This window comes from Pogonomyrmex barbatus, unplaced genomic scaffold (genome assembly GCF_055798465.1).
Source record: "Pogonomyrmex barbatus isolate J1 unplaced genomic scaffold, ASM5579846v1 scaffold1, whole genome shotgun sequence".
Classification (NCBI taxonomy): Eukaryota; Metazoa; Arthropoda; class Insecta; order Hymenoptera; family Formicidae; genus Pogonomyrmex; species Pogonomyrmex barbatus.
The window spans coordinates 2,549,605-2,570,045 of NW_028297098.1; the positions used below are offsets into that span (position 1 = coordinate 2,549,605).

The window sequence follows — 20,441 nt, forward strand, 5'->3', positions numbered from 1 at the left end:
AATTTTGTTTAAAAGCCCTCGGTTATCACTAAGTCAGCCGAACCTTCTCCACGTTTTCTTACAGATCACTTGGATGCAAACCGCAACGAAAGGCACGGCCACTTTCCGTACAACGGAATGTTAAAGCCAACTAAAACGTTGGTCTCCATGAATAACAAATGCACAATCTCTAGCCTCTACTGGCACCTTGGCCTCTTACCTTGCAGCACTCCGGAAAAGTTTTCCACCCTCTCTGGAGGGAGAGAGAGAGAGAACCTGGAAAACTTTTAACTGGATACATTACTTGCTTGACTACCACCGTCTTTTCTTTTTTATCACAATCTAGGCTTTTAAACTCCTACGGTTGGCGCAGCCGTCGTTATTAGAAATTTCATGGAGAAACCAAGGGAAAATAATGAATAATAGTCGCGAGGATCGTCATTACGGCCATTGTTACGAAGACACCACCAACCATCTCCTCAAGATGCAGCGCAATAAACTTCGTTGTATAATAGCGAATATATTCAACACGGTATTATGATATCAGTTTTTTTAAATGTAAGTGGATAACAATAATATTGACTTTGTCAATCACTTTTTATTTATTATCAAAAATATAATTTGAATGAAGTGAATATGTATCTATTTTAAGTATCTCTCGTATTTACATAATCCAAATAATTATAGACTAATAATACAATGTAACTCATACTTTACTTTTTGGTTCAGATAATTTTTTTCGATGTTAAGTAAATTTTAAATATATTTAAAAAACAATTTTTTAACAATATCTATCAATGTTACTGCAATAAATCTATTTTACTCGAGGTACTTATATAAACTTTTGAACAAATGGATAAAATTATTCCTTTATGGAAGTTAAATTACTTTACAAAAGTTTGTAAGTACCGGAACGAGATCTGCAACAGATAAATATAGAGGCGGCTTTCTATTTGCATTTAATCCATGCATAATGGAAGTTACAATGTTGAGCATATCAGTTGATGTAATTTGTGATGCATCCAATTGGAAATTTATTTTAAAATAAATTATTTTAATATTTTTTTCAACATTATGCTAAATTTCATTATTAAATTAAAAATAATATATTCTGTAAAATTTTAATTATTTTCTATTTTTTAAATATCTTGTTATAAATATGATTTTAATAATAAAAAAGGAAATGTTATAAATATAATTTATATTATTAAAATTATTTCTTTCTGTAATTATTAAAATTCTGTAATCCTTTCTAAAAAAAGGCATTACATCGATACTCGCATCTCTCGAAATTATTGTTGCCGCTTTTCCGCGATGCTGATTGGTTCTCTCGCTGCATGAATAACTATCATTGTATTGATCTCAGAGGATCATTTTGACAATTGTGTATCAAGAAGTTAAAAATATTATAATGGTACTATTATAATAGTATTATATTAATTTTTGCTCCTGTGTTAAAAAAGATAAATAGCGCGTGCACAGCGCGCGTTTATAATGTCTATTATTAAAAAAAATCTTTTTATATTATTAAAATTATTTCTTTCTATAATTATTATCTATAATTTTACTTCTATATAATCATTATCGCATTCGTTAAAATCATGATAAACTGCAAATTTTTATAAAATTATATTTGTATAAGAGAAAATATTTTATATTATTTAATTATAATTCAAATAACTCTGATTTATAAAACAATTAATATAATTTGGAATATACGTTCCTTCTCTCTCTCCCCTCTCTCCCTCCTTTTTGCTCTCTCTCCTTGATAAAAATTGAAGAGTAAAACAAAAAATAATAACAACATTCTACAACACGCACATGTTCATAAAGCATTAATCCAGATACAATATCGTAGCTTAAGTTATAATCCCCATTCTGTTAACTAGGAAAAGTCAAAACGTTGATGGACAGCCTTAATTAGCGCGCTTCCTATTATCCTGCACGAAGAAAACGTATTTATCGTGGCAAAAAATTTGAACGAGAGAAAGAGAAAAATATTATACGTTTCTGTTTACCCAGGCGGCAGACGAGTCTTCCTGATTATGAGTCGTGGAATTCTACCTAACTCGCCGTTGTGTCATTTCTGTTAACCCGCACCCCCTCAGCTGTTTCCAACCGTTTGCGAGATTCGTCCCCATCTAAGAACTCGAGCAAATATTGGTTTTGTCTAGTGGCCTCGCGATTTGCATAATTAAATCTTGGAATGTGCGCCTGTGCTTCCGCTGCGATACGACGTGGCGTGGCGCGACCGGTCGGCAGATGCGAAAATAGGAATAATTAAAACTTAGCCAGATTATTTGCCGGAATCTACCAGGACGAGGACGGAGCTGCGTGGAGATTTATTAAGGGTCCCCGACTGTATACAGCATGCGACGAACGCCGCACGTGGGATTTTCCGGGCGTTTCCTAGAGCGACGCCACGTCATAAAAGAGAGGCATCCGCTCTGCGACCAGATTAATCCAACTAACGCAATTTTCGCGAAATGGGATGTGTTTTACGTGACGTCGCGTAATCGCAAAAATTCATGAAAATCCGGAACAATACTTGTCTACACATAACGCTTCTTGCTTTTTTGTTGCAAACTCGCTAAATCGATGTTAAAAACAAATATTGACGTTTATCATAAAATATATATAATATAAATTATTTAATGGAAGTTAATGTCAAATTTTGTAGAGAATTATTTATCTATAAATTGACATAAAGGTACTGTCCCAAGTACTTATAACCAAATGTTTCAATTTTGTAGTTTTTTGTAGTATTATAAAAAAAATTTCTAGAAATATTTTTACTGATTCACATACTTTAAGTTAATTACATCATTTCTGATTCACTTTTTATAAAATAAATCGTTATTCTAAATACTGTTGTTATATAATATTTTTATGTTATGACTGGTTGTCATGGATCATGCATGTGAAATCAATCGAAAAAAACTTTCACAGATGGCAATATGTATTATTCTTTTTCTAGGCCGTTTCAAACCATTACGGTAAATGTCGCATTAATTTTACAGCATGATCAGAGATAAACAGTCAATGCTCACTCAGAAGATCCCATTCTTGTCATGCACCTGTGGCGCAGTTCGTCGTACACTACATTAAATATTTCTCGCTCACTTACTTTAGCGTTTTTGTTTCTTCACCGAAATATTTAAGAGACTGAACAAACGCATCAATAAAAGGAAAATTAAAACTAAGATAGTGATGAAAGGGAAAGTTTTTTTCTGATTTATATGTTTTCATTTAAATAATATTATTGTAACATATCAAATATATTAATTTTGATTTTAAGTTATCTTAAAAATAATAAAAGGATTATTACTTGCATTTCTGCTTGTCTTTTTTTATATTTTTTATATTTTGGATAAACTAATTTTTATATAAACTCTAATAGCATTTTTTACAATTGTATTTAATGCAATTGTATTTAAATTAATTTAAGATTAATTAAATAAACTTGGATTGGATTAAAAATATATATAAAAAATATTAAAAAATATAAAATAAATTATTATTATTAAATGTAATTAAAAATAAATTTTAATTAATTAGTTGCTAATAAATTAATAATTATGAAATAACTTTTGTATAATTATATTTACAAGATGACTTATCTAAATATTCAGCGTCTTTAATTATTTAAATATAATTATAATAAATTTAATTATAAGCCTAATAAGCTAAGTAGTTCATATGATATCATTAATCGTTCTCGGAGCGATCAAAATCCACTGCAAACATAAACGCTGTACTTAAACGTAGTTCCTGTATATTAAATAGTCAATTTTTAAAACAATAATTGCATTCAAAATATTATGACGTGTTATTTTAATAAAAATATTTCCTCGATTAATGACATTGTTTGTTTCTTATAATTATTCAGATTATTGATCTTACATGCAAAATATTTACAATTATCCGGTAAAAGAGATTTTGAGATTTGCAATCTTTACTAAGTTTACTTGAATCTCTTTCATAATTAATAGTTAAACTTCCTTCAGAATCTACGACGTTGCATTTTAGCTCTTTGTCCACGTTCGCATATATGGATACATCAGTACAAATGTGTTTACCCATTACATTACCTGTGTACCTACTCACATTATTCTCCTTGCTAACTCTGAAGCAGGTTCTCTCGTTATGGTCGTTGCCTACGCTGCTTAGAATTTATGGCTATCCACCTATCTACCTACTAAGGCTCATAAGAACCGCGAAACGCCGTGTAATTAGGAAAACAGAAATTTCGAGATTCAAGGATCTTATTTCCGCCTGTGCATAAACCTCACCAGTTCAATTTTTTTTACGAAATATGCCATCAGATTGATTGTAAGCTAAATACTTAATGCCCCAAACATTTTATACTTTTACAAACAACCCAGATACAAAGTTCGAAATCGAGACATAAGACGTCTTAAAAATGTCTAAACATCTTAAAGACATCTTTGTGAAAGACGTTTAAAAGACGTCTAAAGAACATGTTAGAAATTAGTCTTATATCTCGATTTTAGACTTTGTCTTGCAAATTATTTACACATAAATTTTATGTCGCACATATTTAAATGAACGTGTGACTTGTTCTTCTTGCAAAACTAGTAAGAATGATATATCTTTGTGTGTGAACATTATTCTCGATGGAATAGAATTAAAAGTGATGCATAGTTTTGTGACATATTCACAGGATGGAAGAGCGATTACAGCATTGGAATTTGTTCCCCTTTAAGTTTGAGGGTGATAGATATTATGAATGACGCTGGGTGCGAACAGTAATTGTTACATCGCATGTCTGATCGCGAAAGCCAGGGGAGGGATAAATGAGGGAGAAGTGAATCGCCTAGGATTGATTTATTGCCGTTGAAGTGTACGTAAAACGCACTTCATTGGTCCCTCGTTATCGATAGGCGACGATATCTTCTGCTTGATATTATTGTCAATATTCAAATTAGACATGTTCGCGTTGTTCTAACATTAACCAAATGATGCAATATATTCTTATAAAAATATAAAAATAGAAATGTGAAAAAATAAAATTATATTATTAATGTTGTGTTTATATCTAATAAATTTTTATGTATATAAATTTTTTCATTTTCGAGATGAATTTTTATAAAACTATTTTATTTTAACAAGAAAAATGCGAACTATTTTATTTAATAGAGTTTATTTACTTACATAAAATTACTTCAATTAAGTATATTATAGATTCTAGACGCGCGTGTCGATAACGCTATATATCTCATCTATGCGGACAGTTAACGATAATTGGAAACATCCCTTGCGCATCACCGCATCGATTCTAACCCTCATAATTGAGGAAATGGGTGCGGGGGCGGGTTAAGGGCTAAAATTATCGTAGGGTGAAAGGCATCCTTTATTCCGTCATCATCTTTGACGCTTCCAACGCCATTATTTCTCAAGCAATATGTCGACCAACGCTGTGTACGCTTGAGAATTATATACATGTATATTTATTCAATTATCTCGTAATTAAATTAATATATATTAATTGTTATTTGTAAATAATTAAAAAGAAAGAAGAAGAAAATTCATTATTTACATTTTCAACATGTATTGAAAAGAATTTGTTTAAATGTTATAAAAATTAAAAAAAGTTAATACATATAATAAATGTTAAAATACATAAAAAATGTAATATTATTAAAAGATTATTTGTTTTACTCGGGATATTTTAAACTTTGTTAATTAACTTTATTCCATATATGATTACATATTGCCTGTAACATATATATATACATTTGAATCGACTAAACTTATTGCATGCAGGTGCATTAATATATTATACATATGATAAAACTGTCATAGAATTATATTAAGGATAGCAATTTAAATAAACCTCGACACATTACTATTTTTAAATAATTGTTACTGTTCATTCTTCGGCTGATGATTCAACCGACTTAACGAGACAAAATTATATCGCGTTGATCTTTGTACTGACGCGTTGTTTGTCCAACAACACGATCGCGTTTTTATAGAACTCCGATAAAACTCTTCACCCAACTTCTACATAATCTGTATTACGTAAATGTATATATAAATCGCATCGTTTGGTATGTGCCTTGATGGTGAACGAACTTGGAAAGACGGAGGATAGATACCACGAGGGAACGGTAGTGTTAGATTAAACTCGAGTAGAGAAACAGCGCCTCTCGGGATGGCCGGGGCTTAAACAGTTTTAATCTATGCCTAGCAAGCTCACGTGGAAACAAATCGCGGCCTTATCACCACCTGTGAGGTAGATAACAACTTTTCTCTCGCTCCTGTCTTTCTCTCCCCTTTTTCATTTCCATTCACCGATCCTTCTTTCGTGACCTTTGCATCTCGCTCTAGCTTGTTTTCTCTCCGTTACGTTTGTTTGTCTCTATCCATATAATTCTCTAATTCTGTCTCCTTTCTTTGTTTCGACTGTTCCGCTCTCTTTCTTCTTTCTCTTTTTCTCTCTATTTCTCTCGGTTGTTCGCATGAACTCCGAACATACGACCGTACAGCCCGTCCGACGAGAGAGAGAGAGAGAGAAAGAGAGAGAGAGAGAGAGAGAGATGCACCGATTAAACTTTCGAAAACTGTTTGCATGAATAGCCAAGCGTTTCGCCGCACGTGTGCCAGCAGTGAGTGCTGACAATTAACACGCTGAAAATAGAGAAAGCAACTCGCTCCATAGGCCTGCCTCGCATAACACACTCTTTCAAGTTAACGCGATCTTTATTAATTAGCAATTTTAACGGCAATTTCAACAGCATTATTGTTCCTTTCATCTTTACGAATCTCATTTGACATTTGGAAACACAGCTTTAATCCATGGATGGAGTAAATAATCTAAATTTACGTTTTACTGTCCAAGTGATTAATTAATCAAAATCATTTACTGAATTATTATTTACTTATTATTTATTTATGATTTAGTACTTAATTAATAATGCAAGGTTCCTTCTAAATAAATATAATATAAAATATTATGTCAGCGTGGACAATTAATGGTACTATATTTAAACAAACAATTTCAATCAATCAACAAACAATTATGATTAAAATAGCAAAAAAATGTAAATTAATATATATTGATCTAAATGTTTAACATGTTGATTACAATGTTAGATGTTCAGAAAAAGAGTCTTTGAGTTATTTTCTCAGAATAACTCGTCAAACACAAACATAATCAGTCTTATAGACGCTTGCGTATATAGTGATGTAATCGACAGCTCGGCACATTCAAAATATGATCACTGATCGTAGAAATATTTTTTTATGATATTGGATGCTGTGTCGCATTACACACTACATAGAATGAGGCTATAAAACGTCGCTGGCACCACGCCTTAATAAAATGACAGACCGTAGTTATCAGACGCAAACAGAAATTGTTTCTCGTCAAACGTGATTTCCTTTTCCACCCTAAAATCCGGGAGGGTAAGGGCATTGGCGAAAATAGACGGTGAAAGTTGTCGGAATCCCTGGTGCGTCCGTGACAAGACCAGTGGGAAGCAACCGGACGAATTGGCGGAGGACAATACTTACACCAGCACGGATTTCTCCGGCGCCAATCTGTTACGGGCGAAAGAGAATGAGCAAGGAAAATGAGTTAACCGTTACCTACAAATCACGACACCGGAGATTCCGCGACTAAAAATCTCTCGACCGTATCTCGCAATAGACACAAGGAGGAAGTACACGGCTTACTACTTAAAATGAGAGATTAAATAACGGGTGTCAAAAATATCTTTCTCGAGGCATCGAAATAGCAATTAAATTTGTAACTAAATTTACAAGAAAATTTTATAGACATTTGAGTACAAAAATTAATGTGGTTATTGAAATTATATTGTGGTTGTTGTCAAACTATTATATTATTATCATATTATTAATTTTAGAACTTGTAAATATATAATAATTCCGTATGCATCTTTTTTAAATTGTCAAATATTTTTAAGTAATATAAACTTCATAATATTTTTATTAAACTTTAGATTAACTTTTAAATTAACTTGATACACACACATACACATAACTGATATAACTTCAAAGATTTATTTCAAATTTTTTAAATAATTTGTAAATGATAAAAATATTTGATTTTTATTTAAGACACCTTGTATGTACAGCTTAAATATATCTCTTAAGTTTGACTAGGGATAAAAACAAAAGTAAAGTAGAACAAAGGCAAAATTGCGTAAAAATGATATATAACTTAAGTAGGGAAAAATGAATATCTATATAAAAAGATAAATATTTAGTGATTATTATAAAACATAAGGCATTCCTTTAGTGTGCAATGCTTGGTTATGTATGTATATATTAATCGGGACAAATACAAAATCATATTCCATAGGATATTAGTGTGAAAACAGTTGAGTCACGAAAGATCAATTTCTCAAGATCGCGGTTTAATAGCCGTAAAACATTTCCTGATATTTCGCAAATAAAATTCTGACTACGTTGTAATGCCTAAAACGAAGCTTGTTATTGCGATACTTAAATAGCTTGATGGTATTTGCATGTATTTCAGAAATAATGATAATTATGTGTATGTGTAATTTTGCATCATAACATGTAATAATCGCGTGCTCATAAAATCTGCGATAATCGTTTATACGTGTCGCGTGTGCAAATTGCTTTTTAATCTTTAATTTTTTGCACATTTAAAAATAACATATCCAAAGCTGTAAATTATTAGATTGCTTCCGCACATTTTGAAGATATATAATTAACATTAAGAACTGTAAAGAATTAACGTAATTTTATGATTTAAAGTTTCGGCAAAGTTTCGGTCTTTTATGCTTTTTATCATCTTTTTAATTTATTAAAAGAAGAGCTAACAATAATGGAATAAGTTGAAATTCAATAGCGTTCTTATCATAAAGTCATTGTACAGTCTCAAACCCTCGTACTTTCTTTTATTGGCGGTTCCGCTATAACTTATTTGCGAGAAAAAGTTGGCATCGGGCAAGGCTGATTAGCCAATAAATCGAGTCTGAAAGGAGAAATTCATTAACCCACAATCATAAATAATAGACGCGGTCTCACCAATGACTCTCTGAAACAATAGTTATAGTATATTTATGCAAAATTTCCAGTTACGCAGGTGGACAAGAAAGGGTGTAAAAGCCGAGGGTGCCGCGCTGGTGAAATGAGTGCCATTGTATTGTATTTCATCGTGCTGCTGTAAAACGTTGCCTCTTTTGAATGTACGACATTTTTCTTTTCTTTCTTTTTTTAGTTTTTTCGTTTTTTACCTTTTTCCATCTATTATTGAAACAATAACAATTTTACATATATTTTTATACATCATATATGTTAGCGTATATTATTTTTAAAAAATCGAAGTTGCAAGAAGAAAGAGAGAAATGGGGAGAGAGACGGAGGAATAGAGAGAGAGAGAGAGAGAGAGAGAGAGAGAGAGAGAGAGAGAGAAGACAGTAATGAAGAAATAAATGAGATAAAGGAAAAGAGATAGAAACAGAATGAATAATGAGGAAAGCGTAGTTGAGCAACAACAGGGTTGCACGGTAGAACAATTTCATTCGCGGGTAAAGTGATGTCCGGTGGAGAAACTCCGAAGTGACCTCGCAAGAACCATGCCAATCTGCTTCATAGTGTCAAGTTTCCAAATTTCCGGTCGTTACGGGTAGTTGAAGGGAAGGGTGAACGCGGTGGTGAAAGGAACGCGCAATCCGGGAGTCAAAGGGGCAAGTTTCAGTTTGACTGGAAACACTCGGTCCTTCCACACTTTTATCCACCTTCATCTTGAGAATTTCTCTTTGCCATGTCTCGTTACTGAAATTCTGGCTCTACTCTTCCTCTTATTTTACATCACTCTCCTACTCATCCATTTGTTTCGTCCCTTTCTCTCACCCCGTAGCTATCTTATGCATCGTTTCGTTTCGGTTTCTCCATCTTCCTCCATTCTCGCCCTTAGCGCTTACCTTCCCTTGCCTTACATTTGCGTTCTACACTTCCACGGGGGTGTTAACGGTCTATTTCGACTTGGACCTACGGGAAATTAGTCGAAACTCCCTCGGGGCTGACAGCAGCTTGGGCAAGATTCCCTTCTGCACACAGCGACTTCTCTCTTGGTGGTCGAGGCCGGGACGAAGCGCAGCTGGGATATAGATAAGACTACGGGTGTATAATCGACGAGATTTTGCAGCGATAAATAAGATTCAAATTGTTAGCACAATACGAACAATTGATTGAAACGTGTTCAATTTGCAAAAGAATCTAAGAAGTTTCTTTGGAGTCTAAAAATACATATACAAAAATACAATGAACTAAACATTTAATTTAAATAAAGAAAAGTATATTGAAAATGTTATTAGTAAATGTTATTAGTAAATAAATTATTATACAAAATATATACATTTTAATCATTTTTTAAAACTCTTCTCCTTCTTTATAAAAAGAAGGATCAGATTAAGAAATAATTTTATACTTTATTAGAGTTTTGTATTCCGTATCCTTACATTTATATACCAAGAGCTTTCTAAATTTCTCACAGTTTCTGTAAATAGAAAACTTTACTCGGAAATATTGTTATTAACTCGGCAGGAACTATCTCGCGAAGTGAAAAAGTTTCATCCAGAACTTCCTCATCGCTAACGTAAAGTCGGAATATTTCAACGGCATGATAAAGTATTCGTTTTCCGATTATGTAATTAAAAGATGTGCACGGAATGTTGTTCGTTATGGCATATCTGAAATCTAAAATTATCATTACTCATCACTAAAAAATACTAGACTAAAACTAATAGAAACTAATAGAAACTTATACTACACAAAATTATTAATACAAGTAAGTATATATTCAATTTGTAGCTACTTCAATAAAAAATTAATTAAAAATAAATATTAATATAAATATATCATTGCGGAAATTACATGTAACATTTTATATAATTTCTTTTAGAATATTATGTATTTTTTCTTCGAAATTTATATTAAACAAGTGCAAAACACAATTTGATAAAAATATATTATGCTTTTTGTTTCTTTTCTACGCATTAACGTAATATTCGAGATATCCAAGTGTAAAGTTCTAAAGTGAAACATTCGTACGGGTTGCTTCCTTCCGAATTTTGGCACGAACTATTTTAAGCATCGGTTTACAGATTTTCTCGCACAAGATCCACTTTCTTTCGGCATGACGTGTATTCGCGCACAACATCGTAAGACGGGACGGATAGTCCGATAAAGAAATAGTAAAAACGAGAAAACAAGAAGATTTCAAGCTACGCGGTGCAGAACATTGCTAGAGAGAAAGAAGATTCTCAATTCTCTTTGATTCTTTCAAACTATGTTTCCATTTCCTCGCCTCAATTTTTGTTCAAAATTTGAACGTCTCCGTCACTTCTCTGTTCCCAATGCTGCTATGTCTATTGAAGAGAAACTATTCTCAAATGTATTTCGATTCTTGTGTCGTTTATTTCAACTAACGTAAACAAATGCGTAGGAAAATCAACGAACGTGAATGTATGCACAATACGTATGCGTTTCATCTAAGTCAGAATCTGAAAATCAAATGGTGCATATCATGTTTAATGTGTTGCAGAAATATACCGAATTGTTTTAGAGAACGAAAATTAAGATGCGTTATTTAAAAATATTACATTTTTAAACAGAAATATATTTGCATACGTAAATAAAGCGGTACAACACGTATTCTCTATTTATTATAAAATTTTTTCTCATTCTTTATTTATATATGCATAGTCATACATCAAAATACTTATTATAAAGCCTATCATTTTCAATCGCTAAAACTGATAAACTTACGGATTTTAAAGTAACATAATTATTAAATAAATAAATCAACAAATACAATATATATAGCTCTCAATAGAAATGAGAAACTTGAGGAAATTCTGCTACGATACAAATGCAAACACACGCTCATGTTGGTATATATGCGGCTTTCGCGCCAAAGTTTGCCAGCCGCTCACACACCATTTCCACGCTACTCGTGAACACGTGTTCGGCTTGGTGCGTGTATCACGACTAGATTCTAAAGTGTAAAGGCAATTTGTAACTTGCTTGTCCATATTCATGCGAGTTTAATAAATAATTATTATCACTTTAAGTTTAACAATATTAATCACGAGTTTGATAATATTAATAAGAGATTAATAAGAGATTTTCTCTGTTTTTTTGTTATCAGTTATCGGTGTATTTAAAGAATACGTATCTATTATTGATTACGAGCTACTGATAAAAATTCGTTTCTATATTCATCGTTCCGTTGAAATTATGCAAAAAGTCAATTTCTTACGCTCATTTGGCGCGGTGTCGTTAGAATATAAGACAGTCGTAGAATACATGCTGGTCGGTCTTTTTGCTTTCGACCAACACGATTGCGCCTTTCCCGCCGAGGTTTTTGGCCATCGTGGAGGAGCTGGAGGTTAAAGGGGATATGACCGAAGTATGTAATGAATATATTTGCATATCAGGGCCGTTACCGAACCGTTACTGGTACAAGGTATATATCGGAGTACAAGTCTGCCCCGGCTGCCAAATATGCATGCATCTCGCCCGGGGCCAACCGTCCATGCCGCTTCAACCAACGCCCATGCATATAACACTCGGAAGAGAGAATTGCCGATTAGTTTGCAAACTAGGGACGTGCATTCCGTCGCACATGTATATATTTCTGTCTACCTACTCAAGCGTGGAATTTCGCGCTTAGATTCGCCAAGGCAGGCGAATTAGTAACGGTACGTAAGACACATTAGAACGACAGGTCTATGATGAGAATTCTATTTGGATTCTCAAAGGGAAAATGTCTAATCTAATCTAATCTAATTCACGTATCTTTTAGAGATAAAGAAAATAAAATTAATTAAAAATTAAAATTGTTTATAAATATAATTTACAATAAATTATTTGTATAACAAACATCTTCTTTTTAAAGTTCACGTATAACGTATCACTTTACAGATTATATATAACTTATCTAGAAAGAAGCAATTTGTAAACTCTCGAGTTATAACGTTCACGTTATTAATCAATTCTTTTTTCATTAAATAATTCTAAACGTTTTCTTCAACCCGGAAAAGTCTATCTCCGATTTAATCTCATTACTCGATTGTTTAACAAATGTAAAGAAATCAAACACGTAATCGAAATTGTAATTTTATTTGCGTGTACAAGTAACGAGACTAAGCACTGACAATTTTACAATGGACATGTCTGATGCTAGGTAACGAGTAACGAGGCCCTTTCGGACTTTAAAAGTTCGATAATTGCCGAGGACACGTCTGCCGGTAAAATCGAGCCGACCACAGCCTTTGTGGTCTAGTCCCTCCACGTCCTTCATTTTCTCGTCTGTCCTTGCATCAGTCTGTAAAAGTCAGCATATTTCAGCTTTCGCGCGCGCGCATGGCGTTTACTTCGTGGACCGAGAACGGCGTAAGAGCAAAAAATTGAGAAAAGTAGAGGACAGAAAAGAGGATCTCATGGTGAATGAATGGGAAACAAAATGATACCAAAACGCGAAAATAAAAGGTAAACGGGAAAGAGGGACGAGAGTGAAAATAGAGTGAGTACGACGGGAGAATATTCTTCTAGTCGCCTCATTTTTCTCGAAACTTTTCTCGCGTGAATTTGGATTAAACGTTCCGAAGTTTGCGCAGTACGAACAATAATTCGCTCGGGGATTCCGCAGTTCGCTGGACCGAAGGGGAGAACAGCAGTATCGATCCGGCACGAGTTAGCGAAATTAAAATTCTAGTTCAGCCAGGCAATATCCAATTACGGCGCAAGCACGAATATTAGTGTCAGGTTTTTGCTCCTGTTTATCTTTCCGACAGATTTCCGACAAACATGAAGTATATGATGGACTCGGGTTCGGCCGGAACTTCTGTTATACCGAGACTTCTCTGTCGTGGAAAAAGGAAGAAGGCAAAGTTTATTAAAATAAACGGCCCGATACGCCCGCGCGCTCACGCGCGCGCCTGGCGGTTTCTTTGAAACCCATATTTCACATCCCTTTCAAACGTCAACAGTTTGACGTGACCTTTTTACATTCGCGTCATCGTTAGAACCATTCGCATGATTCACGGCGAGCGGCATCGATTGTTTCGTACACGCGGCTTTTCCTTGCGTGAAAGCGTAGCGCCAGTTCCGATCGCAGGGGTATTCAAGTTCGGTTGATCCATTGATTTAGTTTTCTACGTTCTCCCGGTTTGAATGTCAGCTATTTGTTCATTCCTGCACGGCCGTTCGGCCGATCGTTTTTATTCTATAACCTGTCATCGCGATAGTCCATCGGGAGTGATAAAGAAAACGATTCTTTTTCCATAGACTGATCGGCATGAACGTGATCACTGACTTGCGTAAAATGCCCGTGTGGACATATATCTCGGCCATTTTTTAATCGTATTGACAGCCCTGTACACGGCAACCTCTAAAAATTTCCATCTGAATCTAGAAGTCTCAAAAAATTTATCCGAACAATTGCATATTTTGTTACAAACGATAAAAAATTAATCTAGAATATTTTCTTCTTTGTAACATAAAAGGAACATATTGGAAACATCACGAGTGTCGCAGCAGATAATTTTTCACTCTGAAGCTATCATCTTACTTGATTTGTAGAAAGAACATAAAATTCCAACTTAAAGATTTATAATCACAGCTCCGAAGACTAGCCTGCAAGCATTCGCGGTATGCTGGTAATTTCTGTTAAACGGGTACGAAACGATGCTAGCTACAGAGTGTTAAGCTTGAATATTTTTCCCTGACAAACGCACCTTTATTGCCCCTTATTCGTGACTGTTCGTCTATGAAATGCCTTCAATCGAATCTACTTGGAATCACCTAAATTCCCTGAGAATTTAATCAGAACGTGAGCTCTCTGTCCGCCAGGAAGCGAGTTTCTCTCTCTTCCTTTCTCTCTCCTTCACTCTCTCCCAACCACTTTCTTCTCTTTCTGTTCCTTGTTTCATACTCTCATCGCTTCTGTACAGCTTTGTAGGACGCAGACAATAGTTTCACCGCGCGTGCTTGGCTCTCCGGTCACGTGCGTGGCCTTCCAGTGGCTTCTTACAAGTTCAATGGACAAGTTTAGCTCCTTTCGTCTTTCGATAGTTAGGTTTCGATGCTTGGTCTGTAAAAACTACCGACTGGCCATTCGTACGTTTTGTATTTCTATATTTTTCATGTTTCCTTTCGAGCGCGTACGAAAGACGTCTAGAAAGACGGATATACATCATTGATATAGGAAACTAAAATATGAAAACATAAAGACAATATTTCATAAATTCCACAATTTCCCTTTTCTGTTGATGTGTTTAAAATTAATAAGTATAATATTTTATATTATACATAATTATATCTATCGTTATACAACATAGAAATATACAATTATATTATTATAAATAACGTAATAAATACAAACCAATCAAATATATATATATATATATATATATATATACATATATATATATATATATATATATTTGATTGGTTTGTATTTATTACAAACCTGGTATTTGGTTTGTATTTTTTGTGATGCGTTGTTTTATATATATATATATATATATATATATATATATATATATATATATATATAAAACAACGCATCACAAAAAATATGATATCCACGAATATTTTATATAAATTTCAAGCATATCAATTTAAATATCAATTTAAATTAAATTTTTGTATCATTAAATAATTATAAAAAAATATATAATAAACATATATAGTAAAATATTGCATAAGTACTATACAAATGACGAATTGTAAAGAACAAAATTATGTTTAGCACAAGTAATTAACAATACATATAATATTTATTATATTATATTTATGTATACATAATTGTTATTTACACTTTACGCGTAATATTCACAGGTATACGAGGAAAGATATTTACTATACTATACGAATCACATGATTCAAACAGTCTCGGGGGACTCCCCGATCGAGTGTCAAAGTGGTGAGTATCGATGTCTGGTCAGACCAGTGCTCGGCGACACCCATCTGCTGTCACAGCCGGCCGACGGTTTCGTGCTTGCCCACCCTATATTCTCGTGTTACGCCCCATACTACGTGTTTCTTCGGTTTCGTCGGTGCGATCAATTTTATAAAAGAGAAACGTAGGCAGGCATGCGAGCGCGACGTGTTGCGGGAAGAGAGATACGGCGGCCACTAAAGTGAGACAGGTAGACGGAAATAAAGAGACATAGAGGCGGATAGATAGATAAAGACAGGTACGAAAAAGCGGCACAGGAAGGATACGCCGCATCGGATCGGAAAAGAGCGAGCGTAGAGAAAGGGGAGGCAGACTGTTTCGTGAGATGCGCTTGTTTCGAAATAAACAGATAGCACCGATCGCGGCCTGAATAGCAAACAGCTCGTGGCTCGCTTTTCTCGAAGCACGAAAATGTTACCCCTCCCGCTACAAGCGGGAAGGATACCGTACCACGTATTCTTACTGTGGTGCCTATACTTTGTCGCAGTATCCGAGCATCAGATGAGAGAAAAAGAGAGTGAAAAAAAAGAGAATAACAGAGAGAGAGAGAGAGAGAGAGAGAGAGAGAGAGAGAGAGAGAGAGAAGGGAGGAAGGGAGTGAGCCATCAGTGTAGATATCTATCCGCTACTTTTCTCTATTGCAAGAGACAAGAGGCACTAAAAGTTAACCTCGCAGAGACCGAGCCAGGGCTACCTGCTCCTAGGATAAGATGTTCCCGCATTCGATGTACAAGCGAAAACTGTATTCCAAGTTCCTCTAGTGCCTCTATCCGGAAACTGTTCTTCTTCTCCGTCACCTTCTCCTTTTTCTTCTTTCATGCTTCTTCGCCTGCCGTTTTTGCAACGCTACCTACCTGCCCTCGTACCTCTCGCGTTATACTTTCTGTACCATGGGGGGGCATCGGGATCCAAGAAGTCACTTTCCGTGGACTCGTGTTCTACGCTCCCTCGAGAGCTGGGTTGTTACAACTTTTCCTGTCCAGCTACGAACGAAATATAAAAATCCACCTGAGACCTCAATAATGCGTTTTTGCAATAGGCAAAATAAGATCATATTATAGCGTCGTTATTTTCAAGTAAAGCCACGAATTTCTCATTAATAACAATTTTTCAAATATACAAGTTTCGAGATAAATCATATTGCTAGAAAAAATTTTGCACAAACAAGTTATGTTACTTTATTAAGTTATGTTACTATTACATTATTGTCTTTCTGTTACATTCTGAATCTAATAATAAGATATTGATGCATGTATAATTGAAGATATTGCAAAAATATTTTTGATATATAAGCAATCAATTTGTGCGCGCGCGCGCGTATGTGTGTGTGTATTTGCATACGTAATAAAAACATATATATAAATTTTATATATATATAAAATATTTATGTATATATATATATATATATATATATACACATAAATATTTTCTTTTACATAAAGAAAAAATTTTATTAAATAAAAAATTTATGCTTATTTGTTCTTGTTATTTTTATCTTATGTAGATATTAGTCTTCTTCTTCTAATGATAAATACTCCTCTATTCATAAATATAATATTATAATTATAATTATTACTAATTAAACTAATTATTACTAATTAAGGTTAAAAGAAGAAAGAGAGGAAATAATAATGCGCGTTGACATGTAGGTACATAACGTCGTATATCCGATTTTATCAAAGTTTCGTCGATATGCGGAGTGTCCTCTTGTGATATCATAGCATTGATCACCGCCCGACATCTAAGACGGCCCCTTGAAAGTAACTTGATCTTCTTCATCCGATTTCCGACGTCCCGCGGGACGACCTTTATTATTCGCAAACAACGTGGCATTCTGGCTCCCTAATTTGCAATAATACTAAATTATCCTATTTCGCAGCCGGAGACAGGCGGTAGACGGAAACGTAGTAGAAGAAGAGAGGAAGAAAAATGCTCTCGGGAAACGAGTCTTTTTATTACCCTATTAATCCCAACTAGCGCCTTATTTTTAAATTAACATTTTTATCTCCCGAGAAAACAAGCTTCTCTACCATCGTCATGCAGCCCCTTGCCCATCGCTCGCCCTTTGTTTTTTCACGCGTCTTTCATCCTCCCTTGTCTTATTCTCTTTCTCACCAAAATCCCTCGTTTCGCTTGCTGCCTTTGCCTCCGACGGCACTCGTAAAGCACAGGATTATGGAGCTGAATTCTATTATCATGGGCAGCTAGCGAACTGGAACCGGTAAAGAGCAGCTTTCACGATATCATTAAGTATGCTTGCAACATGATGCCGGAAATCCATCGTGATATTCGTCCCTATACATTAACAGCAACATTAACAAACCTTCAAGATATCAGCTTTGCTCAACATATCATACTTTACAGCTAGTTTTAGACAACGTTTATCGGTATTAAAGAATCGTGATGATGAAAACGAGATACTTTTCTCTTTTCTTTATTGAGTTATCAAGTCTAAAGAGCAAAGTAGAATATAATTTCTTATTGTTAGAAAATATATGATTAAATCAATTAAAAATACAAATTATTAAATGTAAAAACAGGAAAAAACGTAATAATACAATAGTACATGTTAGATACTTTTGTAAATTATATTTGACTAAAAGAGTAATTATTTTAAAATGATAACAGTCTGTCCGTTACTTGCTTTATTTCTTTTTCTCTTTTCTTCATTATTTAACTACACTTTATTTTCGTCGTCTAGTAAATAAATAAAATTTTATTCGAATTTACTTTTAAAGCACAAAAATTATTTTTATTTTATTTTAAAATAAAAGAGAGAAAGAAAAAAATTAATTAAGCTAAATATATATACGGAAATTAAGTAACATATAATGAATAAGCATACGAAATAAGTTTAAAAAGGTATACCTTTAAACTATGTTTATGTTGTTATATGCTGATCACTGCATATTGGGATTCACTGCACAACAAACAGAATGAGAAAAAAACAACAAATTCTTTCGCTACGAAAATACCAGTGGCCTGTGAGATACGCAATACAATTATTTAAAAAACATTCGCGTTATTGTATTTGCCCTTTCACAAAATATATAATTTCACTACGGAGAACCATTTCTGTTTGCAAAAGTTTGTACTACATGAATACGTCGTAGTACGCAATACGAGAGAAGCCTTTTAAATTCAACATATACAGTGATTGTTAAACGCTGACAAATATTGAAAACACCGAACCTTGGATATCTGAAATACAATCACAATTCTCAAGTTTTCATTGTAAATACAATACAATAGTTACTTTTGCTGAACATTTTATATCTCGTGATACTTACAATACAAATTATTAATATACATAATAATAAAATTAACTAATACGTATTAAATATTCTACTAACAAAATATGACAAATCATTGATATTTTGCAATAAACATTAATCTTATAGAAAAGACAATATATTTCAAATTGTAATAATATATACCATAATTTTTATGTATTAATATTAATATGTGTATTATAATTTTTATGTATTAATATACAATGCTTATATCATTAAATAATTTTTAATTTTGCAGCATGTGCAAAAATATTTAGTTGTAAAATACTAGACGAATTGAAGAAAATGATATGCATATACCTATCATCGTTTCGGCCATATTTATAGTGACCAGCTATGACGTTTGCGAGAAAACAGCCTTCGGCCAAGTCCGAACGGTTAAGCCGTGGAATCGGTGTACCAAATTGGATATTTTCCGCGCCATGGTTCGCTTAGAGGGGTCGGCAGCTCGCGATGGAAAAATATCGTCGCCCCCGGCCAGCGTCGAAGACCGGAAACCTCGGTTTTCCGCGATTGGATCGCGCTCTTCGAATATTCGCGTATCGAGAAATGTTCAATTTCCGCTGGCAAAAAGTGGCTGGATACCTTTAATAGCTGCTTCTTGCTCTTCCGTTTCAAACACGTAATATCGCCAGTATGCGAAGGTAGCTTAAAAAGCATTCAGCATAATATCGAGTATTAATTCAACGACCTTTATTTCAATATTTAAATTCCACGATTTATTACAGTAGTCTTCCGGAAATTTTTTATGCAGAATGCAGAATGCACATATAAAAAAATCGAGTGCTTTTCATAGTTTTGACTTTCTTGATTTTCTATTTTATGAGACATATAATAATAACATATTTATGAATTTTTAACTTTTAACATTTTATTTAATCAATTTACAGAGTAAATTTACAGAGATATTTGAAACATGCATTTTATTAATTATAATTATTTATTTATAATGAAGTAATATTATATCAAGTGTGTATTATACATGAAACAAATAAATCTCTTTTTTCTCTTCAATCCATTCGTTATTTTCTTAATACTGCCATAAATTTCTTACACGAATCGTGCAATATTTCTGATTAAGCACAGACGTAATCTTCGGATCGGTCTGCTTTTATTACTCACCCAAATCGAACCTCTGGAACTCTAATATATGACATCACTTCAGAATAGGTGCCACTAAT

General features: G+C 33.6%; 1 protein-coding gene and 1 long non-coding RNA gene across 5 annotated transcripts in view; one reads left to right on the forward strand and one right to left on the reverse strand.

The window, feature by feature from the left end:
- The window catches only part of LOC105425085 (nucleolysin TIAR), a 397,755-nt gene that overhangs the window by 73,252 nt on the left and 304,062 nt on the right, over positions 1-20,441 (forward strand). The window lies entirely within an intron of this gene.
- The window catches only part of LOC148937952 (uncharacterized), a 36,247-nt gene continuing 17,809 nt past the window's right edge, over positions 2,004-20,441 (reverse strand). Inside the window, exons 2-3 of the long non-coding RNA XR_016141394.1 lie at positions 16,662-16,950; positions 2,004-13,330 (exon numbers count right to left, since the gene is read on the reverse strand). This is a non-coding gene — a long non-coding RNA (uncharacterized LOC148937952). The remainder of the gene's footprint in view (positions 13,331-16,661; positions 16,951-20,441) is intronic.